The sequence below is a fragment of the Leopardus geoffroyi genome, chromosome D4, assembly GCF_018350155.1.
Source record: "Leopardus geoffroyi isolate Oge1 chromosome D4, O.geoffroyi_Oge1_pat1.0, whole genome shotgun sequence".
NCBI classification, from domain to species: Eukaryota; Metazoa; Chordata; class Mammalia; order Carnivora; family Felidae; genus Leopardus; species Leopardus geoffroyi.
Genome location: NC_059342.1, coordinates 66,268,789 through 66,290,931, shown reverse-complemented (window position 1 = coordinate 66,290,931; position 22,143 = coordinate 66,268,789). Strand labels below are relative to the sequence as shown.

Here is a 22,143-nt window from a genome sequence, read left to right as displayed (position 1 = left end):
CATCTTTGTAACTGGATCCTGAAACTTGAACAAAGACACTTTGCTCTGTGGATGGTTACCAAATCAGTGTTTCTGTGTAGGGACTAGAACTGGAGACCTTCTATTTTGCCATCTTGCTGGTGTCATGCTTTTATTTTAAGAATTTTGGAAATTATCAAAAGAACAGGAGGGAACCTGTGAAGAAGAAACATTTTGTACTGGGAAAATGGCAGGAAGACAATATGGTAGAAGATAACATGATGAGTGAAAGAAACATGTTTTACTTATTACATTTAGATGATAACACTGTAAAACAATTCAGAGAGAAATTTAGGATCCCGATCTTATAGATTTTGATTCATCATTTTATGGTGATTCATTGAAACAATGAGAATGGATGAGTTTGCTGTAGGAGATAATACTGGAATTTTAGGTAGTGAACATTCTGTGGAGGCACATTAGCATCATGTCACTGTGTTTGAGGCAAACTTCTGAAGCAATTTTTTTTCCACCATGAAATCCTTCATTTCAATTGATGGGTAAAGATGATTTAAGTATCTTTTTATTATTACATGTTTGCTATTCTTGAAGTGAATGACATACACTTGACAAAGTGCTGGGCTCCAGTATTTCTAAATCATTGGTGTGATAGTGAGGACACATAATTTTTAAAATGGCCTGAACTTCTTTTATATAGTTATAAGAGTAGAATTTGTCATCTATTTTAGGGATAGACACTCTTTTGAGAAGGACAACAATGAGGACTGCTTTTAGTTGTCTACTCATGTATTTTTATAGGGTTAAGCATAATGCTTGTAGAGGAAGTAAATAAATAGGATTCAGCTGAAGATGACTAGCAAGGAGCTAAACAGGGAAATGGCTTTAAGAGGCCTTGTGAGGAAGTATATTTAAGAGATACTAGGAGCAGTAATAATTCAAAATTAATATTCCGCGCGGCCCTCCCCCCCCCCCCCCCGCATCACTTTATCTTATTCTTAAGCTAAGCAGTCTGTTTAACATGACAACCTCTTAAATGTGTGTGTGTTTTGTATATACTCTTTGGGGTGTGAAATGGGCTGTGGAGAGCTTAAATACAATGAGAAATAATTATAAGATAATCAGAAAAGTGATAGAGAAGCACAATAGAGCAATCTGGAGAAAAAATTAATAAGAACTAGGAAAATATAAGAAGTCCTTAGCAATATTTGCAAGGGGGATACATTGTGTGCATTCATGCAAAATAAAGGTTATATTATTGTGATTTGGCACTAAAGGAAGAGGTGAATCCTGAATGCTGGAGACTTTGGGACCATCAGTGATTCTTAAAAATGACAAGTTTTTGAGATGGAGGATGAAAGAACAAGAGTGAGAAAGAGATGGAAATAGAGAATCACAAAATGACAGGAGGAGGGAAAGATATAAACAGTATTAGAAAGAATTAGATAAAAGGGATATACAGAGGAAAAGTTAGAAGTAGGAGCTAGTGAGGGAGAGAGAGAAGATGAGGTACATAAGAGAATGCATTAATAAGGATTTATATGGTGATAAGCAGTGGAAATTAATTCAGTTTATTTTAAAGGAAGTTTATTGTCTCACGTAACTGAAAAGCCCAAGCATGAATGTTTTTAGACCCACCTTGAACCAGGAGTTAATAATGACATCAAACCACCCTAATTCCTTCCCTCAGCTCTACTTTCCTCTTTGGTGATTTCATTTTCAGTCGGGCTCTCCCCATATATTGACAGAAATGGCCGGGAGAAGATCCAGATACATGTTCTACCTGTTAGAAATCCTTTGAAAAAAAGAGTGACTTTTCTCTGACACTCAGGCACCATTTTGGCAATTAAGTATGATTAGCATGGCTTAGGTCATATAGCTACCCTGAATGAATCACTGTGAGTAGGAGATGTTCATTTTTCATTGGCCCAATCTGTGTTTCATGCTTATCATTTGATTCAGAGAATGTGGCCAGCCTCAGCCAACTATGGACTGAGAGTGGGAGAGAGTGGATTTCTTAAAATAAAAAGATGTGTTCTTTTATTAGATGAAAGGATGCTGGACAGACCAAAATAATATATACATATGTACCTTGAGGAGACAAAGAAGGTAAAGAAGAGAGCAAAGAAGAGAAAAATAAAAGAAGGAAGAAGAAGAAAAGAGGGGTGGAAAGGGAAGACGAGAGAGAGAGAGAGACAGACACATAGAGACAGAGAGATATTCATCACGAACAGCATCCATCATGACCTCTGTGGGACCAAGAGGCATAGTTCCATATAACTAGGACTGCTACAAAGATATTATATGAAAAGATTTTCATGGACATTTTCTATTGTATAAATGAGAGTTCCACATTTGGCTTTGCAAACACAATGCTCTCATCATACTGAGTTCTGCAACTTCATCTTTGACTACCAAAAATACATCTTTTCCCCAAATGTAGATACTACATGTCCTAAGCACTTTCATATTTTCCATGAGTGTAAGTGTCTACTCAAGACTTTCTTCATAGCCTCTTTCACCTTCTTATTCCTCAGGCTGTAGATGATGGAGTTCAATACCCAGTGATCTCATCAAACTTCATGTCCTTTGACTTGGGCTTCATGTATATAAAGAGGACTGAATCATAGAGTAAAACTACTACAGCAAGGTGGGCTGAACAGGTTGAAAAGGCTTTCTTTCTCCCTTCAGTAGAGTTAAGTCTCAGGATGAAAGAGAGTATAAAAACATAAGAAATAAAAATTAACATTAGGGATGTCACTAAGAAAACAATACTTGCCACTGTTATGATAAGCACATTGATGGAGACATCTGAACATATGAGTTTAAGAAGGGCCGGTAACTCACAGGTAAGATGGTCGATGACATTATTCCCACAGAAAGGCAACACTATTGTCAGGTCTGTTTGCACTGTGATCCAAGACCAAGCAGCCATGTGCACATAAAGCCCTCTATTCATGATGGTGGGGTACCTCAGTGGGTTGCCGATGGCCACATACCAATCATAGGCCATCACAACCAGGAGGATACACTCAGTGCAGCCCAACCCAAGGAAGACAACCATCTGCATAGCACAGTCAATAAAGGAGATGGATTTTTCTCTCAGACCTTAATGTAAACATCAGAGGAATAGATGATGATGTATGACAAATGTCCAAGAATGAGAGGTTCCCAAGGAAGAAGTACATGGGGGTGTGGAGGCAAGAATCTAGGGTGTTGATAATAATCAGGAGACTGTTTTCCAGGGGGATTATCAGGTATCATGAGGCAGAACATGAACAAAGAAAGCTGGACCTCTTGGTATTGGGAAAGTCCCACCAGAAAGAATTCAGTCACAGTTGAGTAATTTCCCATCTCTAAGTGTCCATGTCACTTGCAGAGTTCAGATAAGTATATGACTTCAGGAAATTTAAATTTATAATTTAGTTTAAACATCACTTTAACCTATAAAATTTTGATTTTTCATGTAGCTCTGGACATCAGGAAAGGTATGGATACAATTTTGCCTTTATTGATGCTGAAACTGAAGCACTGAGAGAGTCAGTACTTTGTAGGGCCATGCAATAGCAGGGGCAAAGTTATCAATGACCCTAAGAATTGTGCTGTGAAGTGTCAGGTCTCTAATAAAATAATAGGGACAACATAATTCTAAATTTAATTTTTAATTTTTTAAATTTATATTTTTAAATTTTTTAAATGTTTATTTTTTTATTTTTGAGAGAGAGCGAGAGAGCGAGTGAGCGAGTAGGGGTGGGGGGCAGAGAGAGAGGGAGACACAGAATCCGAAGAAGGCTCCAGGCTCTGAGCTGTCAGCACAGAGCCTGATGCAAGGCTCGAACCCACAAACTGCGAGATCATGACCTGAGCCAAAGTCGGATGCTTAACCGACTGAGCCACCCAGTAGCCCCCATAATTTTAAATTTAGATATAAATCTCATTATTAATGAATATTCTGAAATAAAATCATTTAAAAATGCAGCTGGTCTTATTTTAAAATAACGCACCATATACAGTCAGCACCATGCCATTTAGCTTTGCATGTGACTTTCAGAGCCAAGGTTGGTTCATGGTAAGATGTGGGAAAGAAATAACTCTGACAATTTGTTGTGAGTATTAAATTACATAAGATATCTGAGGTGCCTATTATAATATACATGGTTAAAACTTTGTAATACTTTTATAATTATATTGTTGATCATAACTATTAAGTCTCTTGACTAGCTCAGAAAGAAAGAATTATGTAGTGTGTTTAAGGTGATAGCACTGCCCCCGCAGTTCTGCACCACTCCAGGGATTATCCAAAATGACGAAACGGAAGAATTCCCCTCAAAAGAATCTCCAGGAAATAACAACAGCTAACGAACTGGTCAAAAAGGATTGAAACATTATAACAGAAAGTGAATTTAGAATAATAGTCATAAAATTAATCGCTGGGCTTGAAAACAATATAAAGGACAGCAGAGAATCTATTGCTACAGAGATCGAGGGACTAAGGAACAGCCAGGAGGAGCTAAAATGCTATCAAAGAGCTGCAAAATAAAATGGAGACAACCACGGCTCGGATTGAAGAGGCAGAGGAGAGAATAGGTGAACTAGAAGATAAAATTATGGAAAAAGAAGAAGCTGAGAAAAAGAGAGATAAAAAAATCCAGGAGTATGAGGGGAAAATTAGAGAACTAAGTGATGCACTAAAGAGAAATAATCTACGCATAATTGGTATTCCAATTATGAGGAGGAAGAGAGAGGGAAAGGTGCTGAAGGTGTACTTGAAGAAATAATAGCTGAGAACTTCCCTGATCTGGGGAAGGAAAAAGGCATTGAAATCCAAGAGGCACAGAGAACTCCCTTCAGACGTCACTTGAATCGATCTTCTGCATGAAGAAATACAAGGCAAAATACAAGGATAAAGAGAAAATTCTGAAAGCAGCTAGAGATAAACGTGCTCTAACATATAAAGGGAGACCTATAAGACTCGTGACCGATCTCTCTACTGAAACTTGGCAGGCCAGAAAGGAATGGCAGGAGATCTTCAATGTGATGAACAGAAAAAATATGCAGCCGAGAATCCTTTATCCAGCAAGTCTGTCATTTAGAATAGAAGGAGAGATAAAGGTCTTCCCAAACAAACAAAAACGGAAGGAATTCGTCACCACCAAACCAGCCCTACAAGAGATCCTAAGGGGGATCCTGTGAGACAAAGTACCGGAGACATCGCTACAAGCATGAAATCTACGGACATCACAATAACTTTATACCATCTTTCTATAATAACACTGAATGTAAATGGACTAAATGCGCCAACCAAAAGATATAGGGTATCAGAATGCATAAAAAAACAAGACCCATCTATTTACTGTCTACAAGAGACTCATTTTAGACCTGAGGACACCTTCAGATTGAGAGTGAGGGGATGGAGAACTATTTATCATGCCACTGGAAGTCAAAAGAAACCTGGAGTAGCCATACTTATATCAGACAAACTAGACTTTAACTTAAAGGCTGTAATAAGAGATGAAAAAGGGCATTATATAATAATCACAGGGTCTATCCATCAGGAAGAGCTAACAATTATAAATGTCTATGCGCCGAATACGGGAGCCCCCAAATATATAAAACAGTTACTCATAAACATAAGCAACCTTATTGATAATAATGTGGTAATTGCAGGGGACTTTAACACCCCACTTACAGAAATGGATAGATCATGTAGACACACGGTCAATAAAGACACAAGGGCCCTGAATGATACATTGGATCAGATGGACTTGACAGATACATTTAGAACTCTGCATCCCAAAGCAACAGAATATACTTTCTTCTCTAGTGCACATGGAACATTCTCTAAGATAGATCACATACTGGGTCACAAAACAGCCCTTCATAAGTATACAAGAATTGAAATCATACCATGTATACTTTCAGACCACAATGCTATGAAGCTTGAAATCAACCACAGGAAAAAGTCTGGAAAACCTCCAAAAGCATGGAGGTTAAAGAACACCCTACTAACGAATGAGTGGGTCAACCAGGCAATTAGAGAAGAAATTAAAAAATATATGGAAACAAACGAAAATGAAAATACAACAATCCAAACGCTTTGGGATGCAGCGAGGCAGTCCTGAGAGGAAAATACATTGCAATCCAGGCCTATCTCAAGAAACAAGAAAAATCCCAAATACAAAATCTAACAGCACACCTAAAGGAAATAGAAGCAGAATAGCAAAGACAGCCTAAATCCAGCAGAAGAAGAGAAATAATAAAGATCAGAGCAGAAATAAACAATATAGAATCTAAAAAGACTGTAGAGCAGATCAACGAAACCAAGAGGTGGATTTTTGAAAAAATAACAAAATTGATAAACCTCTAGCCAGACTTCTCAAAAAGAAAAGGGAGATGACCCAAATAGATAAAATCATGAATTAAAATGGAATTATTATGACCAATCCCTCAGAGATACAAGCATTTATCAGGGAATACTACTATGAAAAATTATATGCCAACAAACTGGACAACCTGGAAGAAATGGACAAATTCCTAAGCACCCACATGCTTCCAGAACTCAATCAGGAGGAAATAGAAAGCTTGAACAGACCCAAAACCAGTGAAGAAATTGAATCAGTCATCAAAAATCTCCCAACAAATAAGAGTCCAGGACCAGATGACTTCCCAGGGGAGTTCTACCAGACGTTTAAAGCAGAGATAATGCCTATCCTTCTCAAGCTATTCCAAGAAATAGAAAGGGAAGGAAAACTTCCAGACTCATTCTATGAAGCCAGTATTACTTTGATTCCTAAACCAGACAGAGACCCATTAAAAAAAAGAACTACCGGCCAATATCCCTGATGAATATGGATGCAAAAATTCTCAATAAGATACTAGCAAATCGAATTCAACAGCGTATAAAAAGAATTATTCACCATGATCAAGTGGGATTCATTCCTGGGATGCAGGGCTGGTTCAACATTCGCAAATCAGTCAACGTGATACATCACATTAATACCAGAAATGTAAGAACCATATGATCCTGTCAATCGATGCAGAAAAGGCATTTGACAAAATTCAGCAACCTTTCTCAATAAAAACCCTCGAGAAAGTCGGGATAGAAGGAACATACTTAAAGATCATAAAAGCCATTTATTAAAAGCCCACAGCTAACAACATCCTCAATGGGGAAAAACTGAAAGCTTTTTCTCTGAGATCAGGAACACGACAGGGATGCCCACTCTCACCGCTGTTGTTTAACATGGTGTTGGAAGTTCTAGCATCCGCTATCAGACAACAAAAGGAAATCAAAGGCATCAAAATGGGCCAAGATGAAGTTAAGCTTTCACTTTTTGCAGATGACATCATAGTATACATGGAAAATCCGATAGACTCCACCAGAAGTCTGCTAGAACTGATACATGAATTTAGCAAAGTTGCAGGATACAAAATCAATGTACAGAAATCAGTTGCATTCTTATACACTAATAATGAAGCATCAGAAAGGCAAATAAGGAAACTGATCCCATTCACAATTGCACCAAGAAGCATAAAATACCTAGGAATAAATCTAACCAAAGATGTAAAAGATCTGTATGCTGAAAACTATAGAAAGCTTATGAAGGAAATTGAAGAAGATATAAAGAAATGGAAAAATATTCCATGCTCATGGATTGGAAGAATAAATATTGTTACAATGTCAATATTCCCCAAAGCTATCTACACATTCAATGCAATCCCAATCAAAATTGCACCAGCATTCTTCTGGAAACTAGAACAAGCAATCCTAAAATCCATATGGAACCACAAAAGTCCCCGAATAGCCCAAGTAATTTTGAAGAAGAAGACTAAAGCAGGAGGCATCACAATCCCAGACTTTAGCCTCTACTACAAAGCTGTCATCCTCAAGACAGCATGGTATTGGCACAAAAACAGACACATAGACCAATGGAATAGAATAGAAACCCCAGAACTAAACCCACAAATGTATGGCCAACTAATCTTTGACAAAGCAGGAAAGAACATCCAATGGAAAAAAGAGTCTCTTTAACAAACGTTGCTGGGAGAACTGGACAGCAACATGCAGAAGATTGAAACTAGACCACTTTCTTACATCATCCACAAAAATAAACTCCAAATGGATAAAGGACCTGAATGTGAGACAGGAAACCATTAAAACCCTAGTGGAGAAAGCTGGAAAAGACCTCTCTGACCTCAGCTGTAGCAATCTCTTACTTCACACATCCCCAAAGGCAAGGGAGTTAAAAGCAAAAATGAACTACTGGGACCTTATGAAGAGAAAAAGCTTCTGCACAGCAAAGGAAACAACCAACAAAACTAAAAGGCAACCAATGGAATGGGAAAAGATATTTGCAAATGACATATCGGACAAAGGGCTAGTATCCAAAATCTATAAAGAGCTCACCAAACTCCACACCCGAAAAACAAATAACCCAGTGAGGAAATGGGCAGAAAACATGAATAGACACTTCTCTAAAGAAGACATCCGGATGGCCAGCAGGCACATGAAAAGATGCTCAACGTCGCTCCTCATCAAGGAAATACAAATCAAAACCACACTCAGATATCACCTCACGCCAGTCAGAGTGGCCAAAATGAGCAAATCAGGAGACTGTAGATGCTGGAGAGAATGTAGAGGAAACGGGAACCCTCCTGAACTGTTGATGGGAATGCAAATTGGTGCAGCCACTCTGGATAACAGTGTGGAGGTTCCTCAGAAAATTAAAAATAGACCTACCCTATGACCCAGCAATAGCACTGCTAGGAATTTACCCAAGGGATACAGGAGTACTGATGCATAGGGGCACTTGTACCCCAATGTTTATATCAGCATCTCAACAATAGCCAAATTATGGAAAGAGCCTAAATGTCCATCAACTGATGAATGGATAAGGAAATTGTGGTTTATATACACAATTGAGTACTATGTGGCAATGAGAAAGAATGAAATATGGCCCTTTGTAGCAACATGAATGGAACTGGAGAGTGTGATGCTAAGTGAAATAAGCCATACAGAGAAAGACAGATACCATATGTTTTCACTCTTAGGTGGATCCTGAGAAACTTAACAGAAACCCATGGGGGAGGGGAAGGAAAAAAAAAAAAGGAGGTTAGAGTGGGAGAGTGCCAAAGCATAAGAGACTCTTAAAAACTGAGAACAAACTGAGGGTTGATGGGGGGTGGGAGGGAGGGGAGGGTGGGTGATGGGTATTGAGGAGGGCACCTTTTGGGATGAGCACTGGGTGTTGTATGGAAACCAATTTGACAATACTCTTCATATATTGAAAAAAAAGGTGATAGCACTAAAGTTTGAGCCTATAATGGGCATACCTTGAATATTTTCTCTTCTCACATGGGTAGTGTATCTATTCTTCTTTCAAAGACCAGTCTAGAGTTAACCTGGAAACATTTGAGATTGGTTGCAAGGAGCTTTCAGATGTTAACCAGTCTGTGTCCACATTTAGTGCATTTTCAGAGCCTGGAATTTCTCCTCTGACGGTACAGGTCACTTGTATTCCTAATACTTCCTAACACTTGTATTCCTCCCAATTCTGTAATTCTTTTCATTTTTTATCATCAAAAAACTGTATGCATTTTTAATATTTTTTTTCAGGCAAGTAAATTTAGTATTCTATAATACTCTATAATACTAGTATTTAATGATAAGTCATTTTTTCTCTTAATTTTCATATATGGTATGTTGGAATATATCTCTGTGTCTTCTATATTATTTTTAGTTTATAGAAAGAAACCTTCTGATAATGAATATATAAAATGTGCTTATAACAGTGCCTTTCATAAAGATTTTATGTATGTTGGTTTGTATTAGTATGACTGAATCAATAGTAGCTAGCTAGTATTTATTGAGAAATAACTGTGCTAGGTACTGTTATAAACACTTTACCTTATTGGCTCATTTAATATCCATTGCAGTCCATGAGGTAAGTAATTTATATAATGGAAGTATAAGATGCTATTATTATCTTCATTTTACAGAGGAGCAAACAGATAAATGGAAGTTAAATAGCTTCCCCAAGGTCATATAGCTAGAACCAAGATTTAATACCTGGCAGTCTAGATCCAGAATCAGCCTTCTGATCACAACATTTTAGTACCTATCACAGATCCTCTTTTTTTTTTTTAACCTCTGAAAATTACTATTCAGTCCTCAGGTGTGTTGAAAATAACATTCTTGCCTTACTTGCTTTTTCTGGTTCACCTTGGTCTTTCCATTTTATAAGTTCCTATGATATATAGTGTTAATACCATATGAAGTCTTAGCTGTGCTCTAATTGTTTTGTATTTGTCTGATATATTACTTTCAAGAAGACTCTCCTGAAACCAGATTGTCATCTCTAAATGTCACTAATATAGAAGTTCTGGATCTGTTTCTGACCCTTCTTCTTCATGCTCCGCAATAGCCATACTGAACTTCTCAGTTTACCCCAAACATTATTCTTGTTTTTCGTTATGTTTTCATACTTTCTTAAACTGGAAAGACCCCTCCCTGTTATTATCTTTTTCTAGAAACCCTTCCTGAATTAGTTTGGGTAGGATGCCCATTTTGAGTGCTTTCAGAGAACTGGGCTGACCTCTTTCATGGAAACTTCCATTTATTTATTCAACATTTAGCACAGTAGATACTCCAGTATTATCAGAAGTTCAATTGGGATAAAGGTCCCAATTTGTGTCTAGTACCATTTTGATCCTCAAAATGAACATTGGACACAGATTACTTAGGAAAGAGGTTATACTTTCAAGAAAAAAAGTAATTTCTGTGCTACATAAAGACTTTAATGTCTGAAAAATAATGGAACAGTTTGCAAATCATTTTATTAAACTAAAATAACTTTAAAAAATGTTTATTTATTTTGGGAGAGAGCGAGAGAGGGCAAGCATGAGTGGGGGATGGACCGAGAGGGGGGGGGAGAGAGAGAGAGAGAGAGAGAGAGAGAGAGAGAGAGAGAAAGAAATATGAATCCCAAGCAGGCTCCACACTCTCAGTGCGGAGCCCAATGTGGTACTTGATCTCATGAACCATGAGATGATGACCTGAGCTGAAATGAAGAGCTGAACACCCAACTGAGCCACCCAGATGCCTCAAACTAAAATAACTTTCATATCCCAGTTGTCAAAAATAGAATAAAACTATGGTTTGATCTCATTTCAATATATATGTAAACATCATAAATAAATATAAAACCAAATCCAAGTGTATAATAATATAATAAATTCAAGGTTAATATCCAGAAATCTCTTAATATAGGGGTGCCTGGATGACTCAGCCATTTAAACATCTGATTCTTGGTTGGCTCAGGTCATGATCTCACAGTTCATAGGTTCGAGGCCTGCATCAGGCTCTGTGCTAACAGCATGGAGCATGCTTGGGATTCTTTCTCTCTCCCTCTCTCTCTGGCCCTGTTCCCCCCCCCCCCCCCCCCCCACACACACTCACACTCTCAAAGTAAATAAATAAACTTGAAAAATCTATTAATATAGCAAATAAACAGGTAAATACAAAACCCTATTTGATCATCTAGATGGATATAAATGATGATTTGATGGAATTCAATTTTCTTTCTTAATAGAAACTTAGTATTTTAGACATGGGCCAACTTGATTTTAAATGAAACTCTACAAGTATTTCCAGAAAAGTCACCTGAAGATTACTTTTATCATCATCATCATCATCACTATTATTTAATAATTATTTTTCTGAAATATCCAACTAATAGTCATAATTTTTTAAGGATGCTGAAAATCTGGTGTGTGATGATGGGATGTGTCATTTGTTATTCCATTGAAAACTGCATCCTGGAGAACAGTTAAGGACGAGGAGAAATGCTAATGATATACTATCAGATAAAAGCAAATCTCACGGCAATATAAATGATCATATAAATAAATTTTGTATACGTGTAGCTGAACCCACATCAGAATGTTAACTGTAGTTTTCTTTGTCAGATTTGTTTTTGAAGTATTTAAAATTCTCTTAATCCTGTACACATTTTCTATATTTTCTTTAATAAAACTATATTTTTGATTATAGAAATAATTTGATTAAGAAATATAGAATTTTTGATTATAGAAATAATTTGATTAAGAAATATAGAATAAATTCTTAACTGCCCTGGGGTGAAGATTGATATTTTTGTATTCTTTCCAATGATTAGGAGACTACCAAAGAAGCTGAAAGGTCTAGGCATTTGTTGGTCCCAGCTTTCTGTAAAGCCCAAGAAAGGTAAAGAACAGTCAATGGATTGGAAATTTGCTTGAGTTTTTTCTGTTGTTTTATTACATACACTAATTGATGCCATTTAACATTCTGATTTCAACCAGTCAATCCACAAATATATCCACTCTGAAAAGACATACTGACACAGCCCAGTTTTTGCAAAGGGATACTAGAGCCCACTATTTAGAATGTAACCAAGGTTAGCAATACAGTCAGGCTGCAACAACAGTAGCACATAGTAAAAAGAAAGACATAGTGCTAGAATTGCAAGACCATGGGAAAAAGAGCAGGGATTTCTGTTACTTTTGCTTACTTCTCTTTGTTCGCAAAAAGATAAAGTTTCAATTTCTTGGCTCCCTGAGGTTTTTTTTTTTTTTTTTTTTTTTTTTTTTTTTTTTGTCTCCCCAAAGAACCTGTCCTTAGATTACTTTTCACCACTGGGCACCACTTATGTAAAGAAAGAACATTCTGAGACTCATGGATCATGTGTATCTACCTGTCTTCCCCTGTACTTGTCAACAGAAGTTTGTCTATAAATCATATAAATTCAGCCAGCACTTCATATTTTGCCCCATGAGCCTCTTATATCAGGCTACATGACATCTATCCTGGAAGGCATCCTCAGGAGAAAATTCCTAGCACTAGGTATTGAATTCTAGTTCCAGACTGACTGTCTCCTATTGTTTATAAAGCAACTTCATTCTTCACAATATGAGACATCCCTCACAGGAGATCCCTAGTGCTTGTATCAGCAAATAAGCCCTATGCACCCCAAAAGGAAATAGTAAATAGGATGGAATGAACAAAGGCAAAGGCCAAAAAAAAGGCAAAGGCCCTTGTTTTTCTACATGGTATTGAGAATTATCCTGTTGTTGTTGTTGCTGCTGCTGCTGCTGTTGTTGTTTCCACTGTGGAAAACAAGTGCAATTTTCTTTTTTTGTTCCTGGAAACATAGCAAAAGTATGTAGCTCTTATCTAGCAGGAACTTCTATCTGAGCATTAAGTTCAATCCTGGAATTGATTCACTTAGGTCATCCTGCATGCTCTGACCATCTCTAAGGCTGTGCTGTGGAAGCCTACTGTGCTCTAATCCTTTTATCCTTTTGTCTGGACTGCTGATAAGATTTATTTATGAAACAATACCACACCTTAATGGAAAGAACACTTGGCTTGGAGTCAGACAACTTAGAGTCCAGTTCAGTCTTGGCTATGTGGCCTCATAACTATACAGATCTCGGGGAAGACACTTAACTTGCCTGAGCATGATGTATCATCTGTAATATTAGCATAATAACACCTATTTTATAGAACTGGTTTGAAAAACTCTATGTGATATGTGATAGTCATTGGCATACAACAAGTGGACAACACTGGTTAATTTAATCTAATCTCTCAGGCTGACACTCCCCCTGCCCCACCCGCCTTTTTCATCCTAAGGAGAAATGAATATTGTAAAATGATGTTCATAGATATTCAAGATACTTCTTTGATTTAATAATTCTTTTTTTGGGGCGCCTGGGTGGCGCAGTCGGTTAAGCGTCCGACTTCAGCCAGGTCACGATCTTGCAGTCCGTGAGTTCGAGCCCCGCGTCGGGCTCTGGGCTGATGGCTCAGAGCCCGGAGCCTGTTTCCGATTCTGTGTCTGCCTCTCTCTCTGCCCCTCACCCGTTCATGCTCTGTCTCTCTCTGTCCCAAAAATAAATAAACGTTGAAAAAAAATTAAAAAAAAATCAGTTCAAAGTGAAAAGTTTTAAAAATATAAAATTTATGATTTATCATTTCCATTTCTCCTTCTCTTCCTGAAACAAATCTTTACAAGTCTGCAGTGCTTCCTATTCAGTTCTTTGTGTAGGATTCTTACCTTCTCCACACACAATAGGTAGTGTGGCCTGTTTAGACTTCAGTTTTTAAAAAGGATGTAGTTTAGACACAAGCACACTAATCACTATGTATCATTCCTTTTTCTAGTATTTTACCAACCTCTTTGTGTCTAGATAATAAATTCATTGTGGCTGATGTTTCTCTAGCTAGTTGATATCTTTACTCTCTTCTTTTTGAGCTATGGGATCCACTGTTAAGAACCCCACCATTTCAGATTACTCGGGGGGTAGTGTGAAGGGGAACAGACCAAAGGTAAGACTGTCATTCCTACTCAAATGTTCTGTCTTGAATTTGTATCAATAGCAAATAAATGTGTGTCCTCTAATTTCTGGGCCCTGAGAATGTCCAGAGGATCTACACATGGCTCTGATAGCCAATTTAAATCCTTCTTTGTTTCCTTCTAAGGGAATTTGTAATCCCAGAAATGATTTAAAGAGTATTTTTAAATTGTATGGAAGGTGGTAGTAGCTCTCAAGATTTAGAGATATTGTCTCAAAGACCTAATTATAGTTTAACATATTAAACAAGAATTTATTTTTAATAAATTAAAATTTTCCTTTACTTCTTTTTAAATTTTCTGGTTAAACCATTCATTTTTTAGTAGGATGTTCTTTGACCTCCATGTATTTGGGGGCTTTCCAAAATTTTTTTCTTGTGGTTGATTTCAAGTTTCATAGCATTGTGATCTGAAGATATGCATGGTATGATCTTGATCTTTTTGTACTTGTTGAGGGCTGATTTGTGTCCCAATGTGTGATCTATTCTGGAATATGTTCCATGTGCACTGGAGAAGAATGCATAATCTGCTGCTTTAGGATGAAATGTTCTGAATATATCTGTTAAGTCCATCTGGTCCAGTGTGTCATTCAAAGCCATTGTTTCCTTATTGATTTTCTGCTTAGATGATCAGTCCATGTTGTAAGTAGGGTATTAAAGTCTCCTACTATTATGGTATTATTATTATCAATGGGTTTCTTTATGTTTGTGATTAATTGATTTATATATTTGGAGGCATAAATATTTACAATTGTTAGCTCTTCTTGATAGACTCCTTAATTATGATATAATGCCCTTCTTCATCTCTTGTTACAGTCTTTAAAAAAAAAATTTATTTATTTGAGAGGGAGAGAGAGAGAGAGAAAGAGAGAGAACAAGCAGGGGAGGGGCAGAGAGAGAGGGAGATACAGAATCTGAAGCAGGCTCCAGGCTCTGAGCTGTCAGTATACAGCTGGATGCAGGGCTTGACCCACAAACTGTGAGATCATGAAATGAGCCGAAGTTGGACATTCAACCAACTGAGACACCTAGGTACCCCATAGTCTTTGTTTTAAAATCTAGTTTGTCTGATATAAGTGTGGCTACTCTAGCTTTCTTTTGACATCCATTAGCATGACAGATAGTTCTCCATTCCCTCACCTTTAATCTGCAAGTGTCTTTAGGTCTAAAATGAGTCTCTTATAAACGTAGCATATGGATGGATTTTTTAAGTCCATTCTGATACTCTATGTCTTTTGATTAGAGGATTTAGTCCATTTATATTCAGAGTGGTTATTGAAAGATTGAATTTAGTGCTATTGTGTTACCTGTAGAGTTGGTATTTCTGGTGATATTCTCTGGTCCTTGGTAGTCTTTGTTGCTTTGGTCTTTTTTTTCTCCACTCAGAGAGTCCTTCTTAAAATTTCTTGTAGGACTGGTTTAATGGCCATGAACTCCTTTAGTTTTTGTTTGTCTGGGAAAGTTTTTATATCTCCTTCTATTCTGAATGACAGGCTTGCTGGATAAAGAGTTCTTGGCTGCATATTTTTCCCATTCAGGACATTGAATATAAGGGGGCTTGGGGGACAGGCTACGTGGGTGATGGGAATTAAGGAGGGTACTCATTGTGATGAGCACTGGGTATTATATGTAAATGATGAACCACTGGGTTCTACTCCTGAAACCAATACTACACTGTATGTTAACTAACTTGAATTTAAATAATAAAGTAATAAAAAATAAATTAAAAATTTTCTGGTTAAATAAAACAATACATACTATTGCAGAAAAGTGGGAAACATGGAAAAACCCAAATGAAGAAATTAATCCATAATTTCAGTTGTAATTATTAATATTTTAATATATTCATATGTATGTACTATATATATTATAAACTTGAAAGCATAGTGCAGTTCTGACTTTCTAACCTACTTTCTAAAATAATTGTATATTTTGAATTATCCTGTGTCATTTTTTAAGGCAATTGTAACTGATGTCAAAATATTTGCAAATGGGAAATAGGAAACGAAAAGTAAATAGAGAGTTAAACAGTTATTCTCCACTTACCTTTGACTTTTGAGAGTAATGACAATGGAAAAAGACTGGGATCAGAGATTCTCTTCTTCACTCCCTCTTTTTAATGAGCAAAGTCTAATTCCCATAATAGACCTTCTTTACTTTTTTTTTTCAGTGTGGGACTTGAACTCATGACCCTGAGATCAAGACCTGAACTGAGATCAAAAGTTGGATGCTTAACCAACTGAGCCACCCAGGCACCCCCTCATTATAGACCTTTTTAAGATGCCATTTTTTTTTTAATTTTTTTTTTCTTTTTCTCCACGTTTTTATTTATTTTTTTTTGGGACAGAGAGAGACAGAGCATGAACGGGGGAGGGGCAGAGAGAGAGGGAGACACAGAATCGGAAACAGGCTCCAGGCTCTGAGCCATCAGCCCAGAGCCCGACGCGGGGCTGGAACTCACGGACCGCAAGATCGTGACCTGGCTGAAGTCGGATGCTTAACCGACTGCGCCACCCAGGCGCCCCAAGATGCCCTTTTTATAGAACAGAAGAGTCATTGCAGTGTAGTATATTTTTCCTTGGTGGGATGGGAAAACACAAGGATGCAATAACCAAAGCTATGGGTGCCCAGCCTTATCTGAGTGGCCAGTACACTACTTCCATTGCTCCCCAGCTGCCTCCTCTAACTCCCATTTCTCCTCACAACTGGCTCTCTGGCCCTGCCCGAGATCTTATTATTTTTAACTTCATGCATATTTATATTACCCTACACCTTTAGAGTGTATTTATTAGTAGGAAGGTTGTGATTTTAACAGACATGTTTTTTTTATTAAAAAATTTTTTAAATCTGTATTTATTTTTGGGGGTGGGGGTGGGGATGGACAAAATTGGTGAAGGGGAGTGGGAGATACAAGCTTCTAGTTATGAATGAATAAGTCACAGGGAGCAACGGTACAACATAGAGAATATAATCAGTGGTACTGTAATAATGTTATATGAGCTGCCATTTTTTTTTTAAATTAAGATTTATTTATTTTTGAGAGAGAGAGAGAATCAGAGCGTGAGTTGGGGAGGGGCAGAGAGAGACACACACATGTTATCTGAAACAAGCTTCAGGCTCTGAGCTGCCAGCACAGGGCCTGATGTAATAGTGTTATATGGTGACTGATGGTAGCTACACTTGTGGTGAGCTAACACAACTTACAGACTTGTTGAATCATTATGTTGTACATCTGAAGTAACATTGTATATCAAAACCATACTTCAATAAAAAAAGTAGTAGCCAACAGTACTTTAATAACATTGTAGACATTTTTTCTGTTTCTTTAATTTTATTCCTATTTGAGATCCAATTATATGAAAGACCTTTTACATAATGTCAACATTGTATGGATATATAGAGATGAAAAAGGCAAGGGAGTGCTTTCAAGTAGTTAATTACATGAACAGGAGATATGGCAAAATGAAACTTGTTCCATAGGTTTAAAAACTCAGAGCAATAATTTTACAGTAATTTTATGCCTCTATAAATGTTACTATGTGATATTTCTTTTTTTTTTAATTTTTTAACGTTTGTTTATTTTTGAGAGAGAGACAGAGACAGAGCGCAAGTGGGGGAGGGACAGACAGACAGAGGGAGACACAGAATCCGAAGCAGGCTCCAGGCTCTGAGCTGTTAGCACAGAGCCTGACGTGGGGCTCTAACTCACTAACTGCGAGATCATGACCTGAGCTGAAGCTGGAGGCTTGACCGACTGAGCCACCCACGTGCCCCTCTTTTTTTTTTTTTTAAGTTTATTTATTTATTTTGAGAGAGACAGAGACAGTGCAAGTGTGAGAGGGGCAGAGAGAGAGGGAGACAGAGAATCCCAAGCAGGCTCTGAACTGTCAGTACAGAGCCCACCATGAGACTTGAACCCATGAAACCGTGAGATCATGACCTGAGCTGAAACCAAGAGTCAGATGCTTAATCAACTGAGCCACCCAGGTGCCCCTCTTTTTAATAATACCATTTTCTTATAAATGGGTTTTTGAATTTTAAACCACTTACATTTCTAGAATTAACGCCACTTAACTGTAATCTCTTGTTCTTTAAAATATAACACTATATTTATTTTTATATATATATTTATTTTATATTTATATTGTTATATAAAATATAACACTAAGGTGTGTGTGCCCCTTCGAAACAACACACCTGTATCTCTTGTATAAATACCTAGTAGTGCAATTGCTGGGTCGTATGGTAGTTCTATTTTTAATTTTTTGAAGAATTCTGTTTTCCAGAGTGACTGCACCAGTTTGCATTCCCACAAGCAGTGCAAAAGAGATCCTTTTTCTCCACATCCTCACCAATATCTGTTGTTGCCTGAGTTGTTTATTTTAGCCATTCTGACTGGTGTAAGGTGGTATCTCATTGTGGTTTTAATTTGTATTTCCCTGATGATGAGTGATGTTGAGCATTTTTTTCATGTGTCAGTTGGCTGTCTTCTTTGGAGAAGTGTCTATTCATGTCTTTTCCCCATTTCTTCACTGGGTTATTTGCTTTTTGGGTGTTGAGTTTGATAAGTTCTTTATAGACCTTGGATACTAACCCTTTATCTGATATGTTGTTTGCAAATGTCTTCTCCCATTCTGTTGGTTGCCTTTTAGTTTTGCTGATTGTTTCCTTTGCTGTGCAGAAGCTTTTTATTTTGATGAGGTCCCAATAGTTCATTTTTGTAATTTTTCTTTTTAAAGAAAAAGAAAAAAAAACCCATATGTTACATATTGGTATACGGTTTATACTGACCTCATAAAAATGAATTAAGGGAGTTTTCTGTTTTCTATCTGTGAATAGATTATGTAGAATTTAATTTATTTCTTCCTTATAAGAGTTTAAAAATTCATTGAGAAGTCATTCTGGCTGGAGTATTTTCTAGGGAAGATTATACTAATGGATTCACTTTTAAAATAGATATAGGGATTTCTGGTAGCAGACAAGATGGAATAGATACTTCTCTCTATTTTATTAAATACAGTGAAAACTCTGGACATTATGTGTAAAGAAAACATAAGAAGACTCTGAAAGGTGGAGAGAAAGAGACCAGCTAGGGACTTTGGGATCTAAGGAAACAAAAAGCAGTGAGTTTCCTGGGTTTTATTTTTGCTTTCTATATATCCCAGACTGAGTGCTAGATAAGCCTACAACTTGGAAACACCAATGGGAACAAACAGAAAAGCACAAGAAAATCTTACTCTAGTGGAACAGAAAGGGGTGGCTTAGCAAGACAAAAAACATAACAGCGATAATTGCCTATTCCAGCCAAACACGAGAGAAAAATACTACAGCCCTACTTCCCTACTTCATCACATATCAAGTGGGGAGCCTAGATTTTAACCTTCTTCCATCTGCTCTTTCCCTCCACATACACTTTCAGAGGAGGATTAGTGGAAAGTTAAGGCTTTTACCACAGCCCTGTAGTAACAAATCTTTCTATCCTCAGTGTGTCATAAAGTCCGTGTGAGGAGACTAAACTTTTGCTGAATCTGGCAAGAACAAGGTGATGATTTCCTTCTGTAAAGGGCGTGGTTTTAGAGGAGTCCTGTTAAAACAGAAGGTCTGAATAAGATCCAGACTCTCATAGTACCTAAAATATCCAGGATACAAATGAATATCACTCCTCATACAAAGAATCAGGTATCTCAATTTGATATAAGACAATCTCCAGATACAACAAAAAATGAACAGACATTGAAATTATTTGACAAGGAATTTAAAGCAGCCATTATAAAATATCTCAGTGAGCAATTATACACATACACTAAGAACAAATGAAAATATAGAAGACCTAAGCAGAGAACCAAAGTCTCAGGAAAGATGTAGAAAACAACAACAACAACAAATGGAAATTTTAGAACTGAAAAAAAAGCATAATGGAAATAAAAAATTCAGTGAATGGTCTTCACAGCAAAATGGAGGGGGCAACATGTAGATTTGACTTTTGTAATGGGATGTAGAGAGAGGTAATCATCATTAGGGGAGTTAACCCCAGATATTAAGACCCTAGGCATTGCTTGCTATTCTTGTAATGGGATGTAGTACCTGGCAGGGGACGAAAATAATTTATGGGATTTGAGGAAGAAGCAGACATAGTTCCTGGAATGAGGAGGCCTCAGTTAGTAAACGCTGAATTAAATGAAATGAAAAAGTGGGAAGTTGAGATGATAGACCATATCTTGGAAATGTTGAAGAGCAGTACTAGATCATGAAACCCTATAAGTTCATGTTAGTTTCTTCTTACCATATTTGTCCTGGAAAGGGAAGAGGGTTGTAGCTGTAGGTGATATTTATGCAGTGGCTGGGTACATCTGAGACAACAGATATATAATCCTGTATTGACTAGAATGGTTTAGAGAAATACACTAAATATTCTCTTTTTGAGAATATTGAAAGTTTAAAAAATAGGACAGTCTTGGGGCATCTGGGTGGCTCATTTTGTTGTGTCCGACTCTTGATTTTGGCTCGGGTCATGGGCTCATGGTTTGTGGGTTCAAGCCCCACGGTGGGCTCTGTGCTGACTGTGCAGAGCCTGCTTGGGATTCTCTTTCCTCTCTCTGCCACTACACCCCTGCCTGCATGTGCTCTCTCTCTCAAAATAAGTAAATAAAAAGTTAAAAAAAAATAAAAATAGTACTGTCTCACAGTATTATTGTGAGTAGTACTGCCCAGGCACCTGGATTCTGTACTCCCTCCAATGCCTGGGAATGGTGCTAGGTGGTGCAACCTGGGCTTGGACTGGATTTCAAGCGAAACTTGGCACAAGAAGTTAGGGTTGCCAGGTTAGCATATGAAAATAGATAATGCCCAGTTAAATTTGAATTATTTCTGAATGCTTTTGCACATGTATACTGGGATAAAATAAAAATATTGCATAGGAAATACTTGTACTAAAAATTATTTGTTGTTTATCTGAAGTAAATTATAAGTATCTATTGTACGTACCTCTTTAATTGTAAGTATTTTTCTTCATTTAACATTTCTTTGTTTTGTATAATTTCCTTATAAAACTCCTTGCATTTGCAGTCTATCTTGCATTTGTATTGTAACATAGCTTTTATCTTGCTCACATCAAAACTGTTTAATTCTTTTGTCCACTGAGCATTAATGAGAAAACATGCTCAACATTTGCATTATGAGCCAGTATACTGAAAAAGTACTTGTATAAAGTTAAGAACTTTGGGAATTGCTCTTCAAATTTGTATTGTTGCAGTATATAATACCGTCTTTCATGGTGTAAATTGTTTTCCCATTGCTCAGGATTATGTTGCATATTTCACTCAGTGACTTTTAAAAAATATTGTCCACTGACAAAAAAGAGTGTTGTCAAATTTTGTTCCCTTTATAAGACTTCTCACAATGGTTTCCCTTATTTTCATGCTGGAAGAGTATTTCATACCATTCATATAAAATGATTGAATTCTTCAAATGTTGGTACTGATTTCAAAAGATAGGCATAGCAAATGTCATAATAATCTCAAGTTGGAATTTCTTTTCCTGTTCATAAGTAAAGTGTGGTTTGCTCACCTCATGGGAATTGTTGATCTGTTCTGCTGCATGTTGTCTCATATGTGTGGGCATGACTGAACAATAGATTGGTTAAGTTTGGCGTATTGTGTCTTGGCCATTTTACCTGGGTAGCAGTTCTAAATTTGCTCTTCCCAGAAGGTGTAAAGTCAGAAGAATTATTTGTTTTGTGAGTTACATTTAATTTTAATTGTATTAGGAACTTT

The 22,143-nt window shown here is 37.0% G+C and overlaps 1 protein-coding gene and 1 pseudogene across 2 annotated transcripts in view; one reads left to right on the top strand and one right to left on the bottom strand.

Moving 5' to 3' along the window:
• Positions 1-22,143, top strand: part of LOC123592936 (olfactory receptor 13C3) — a 331,436-nt gene that overhangs the window by 75,118 nt on the left and 234,175 nt on the right. The window lies entirely within an intron of this gene.
• On the bottom strand, positions 2,442-3,333 carry LOC123592948 (annotated as a pseudogene).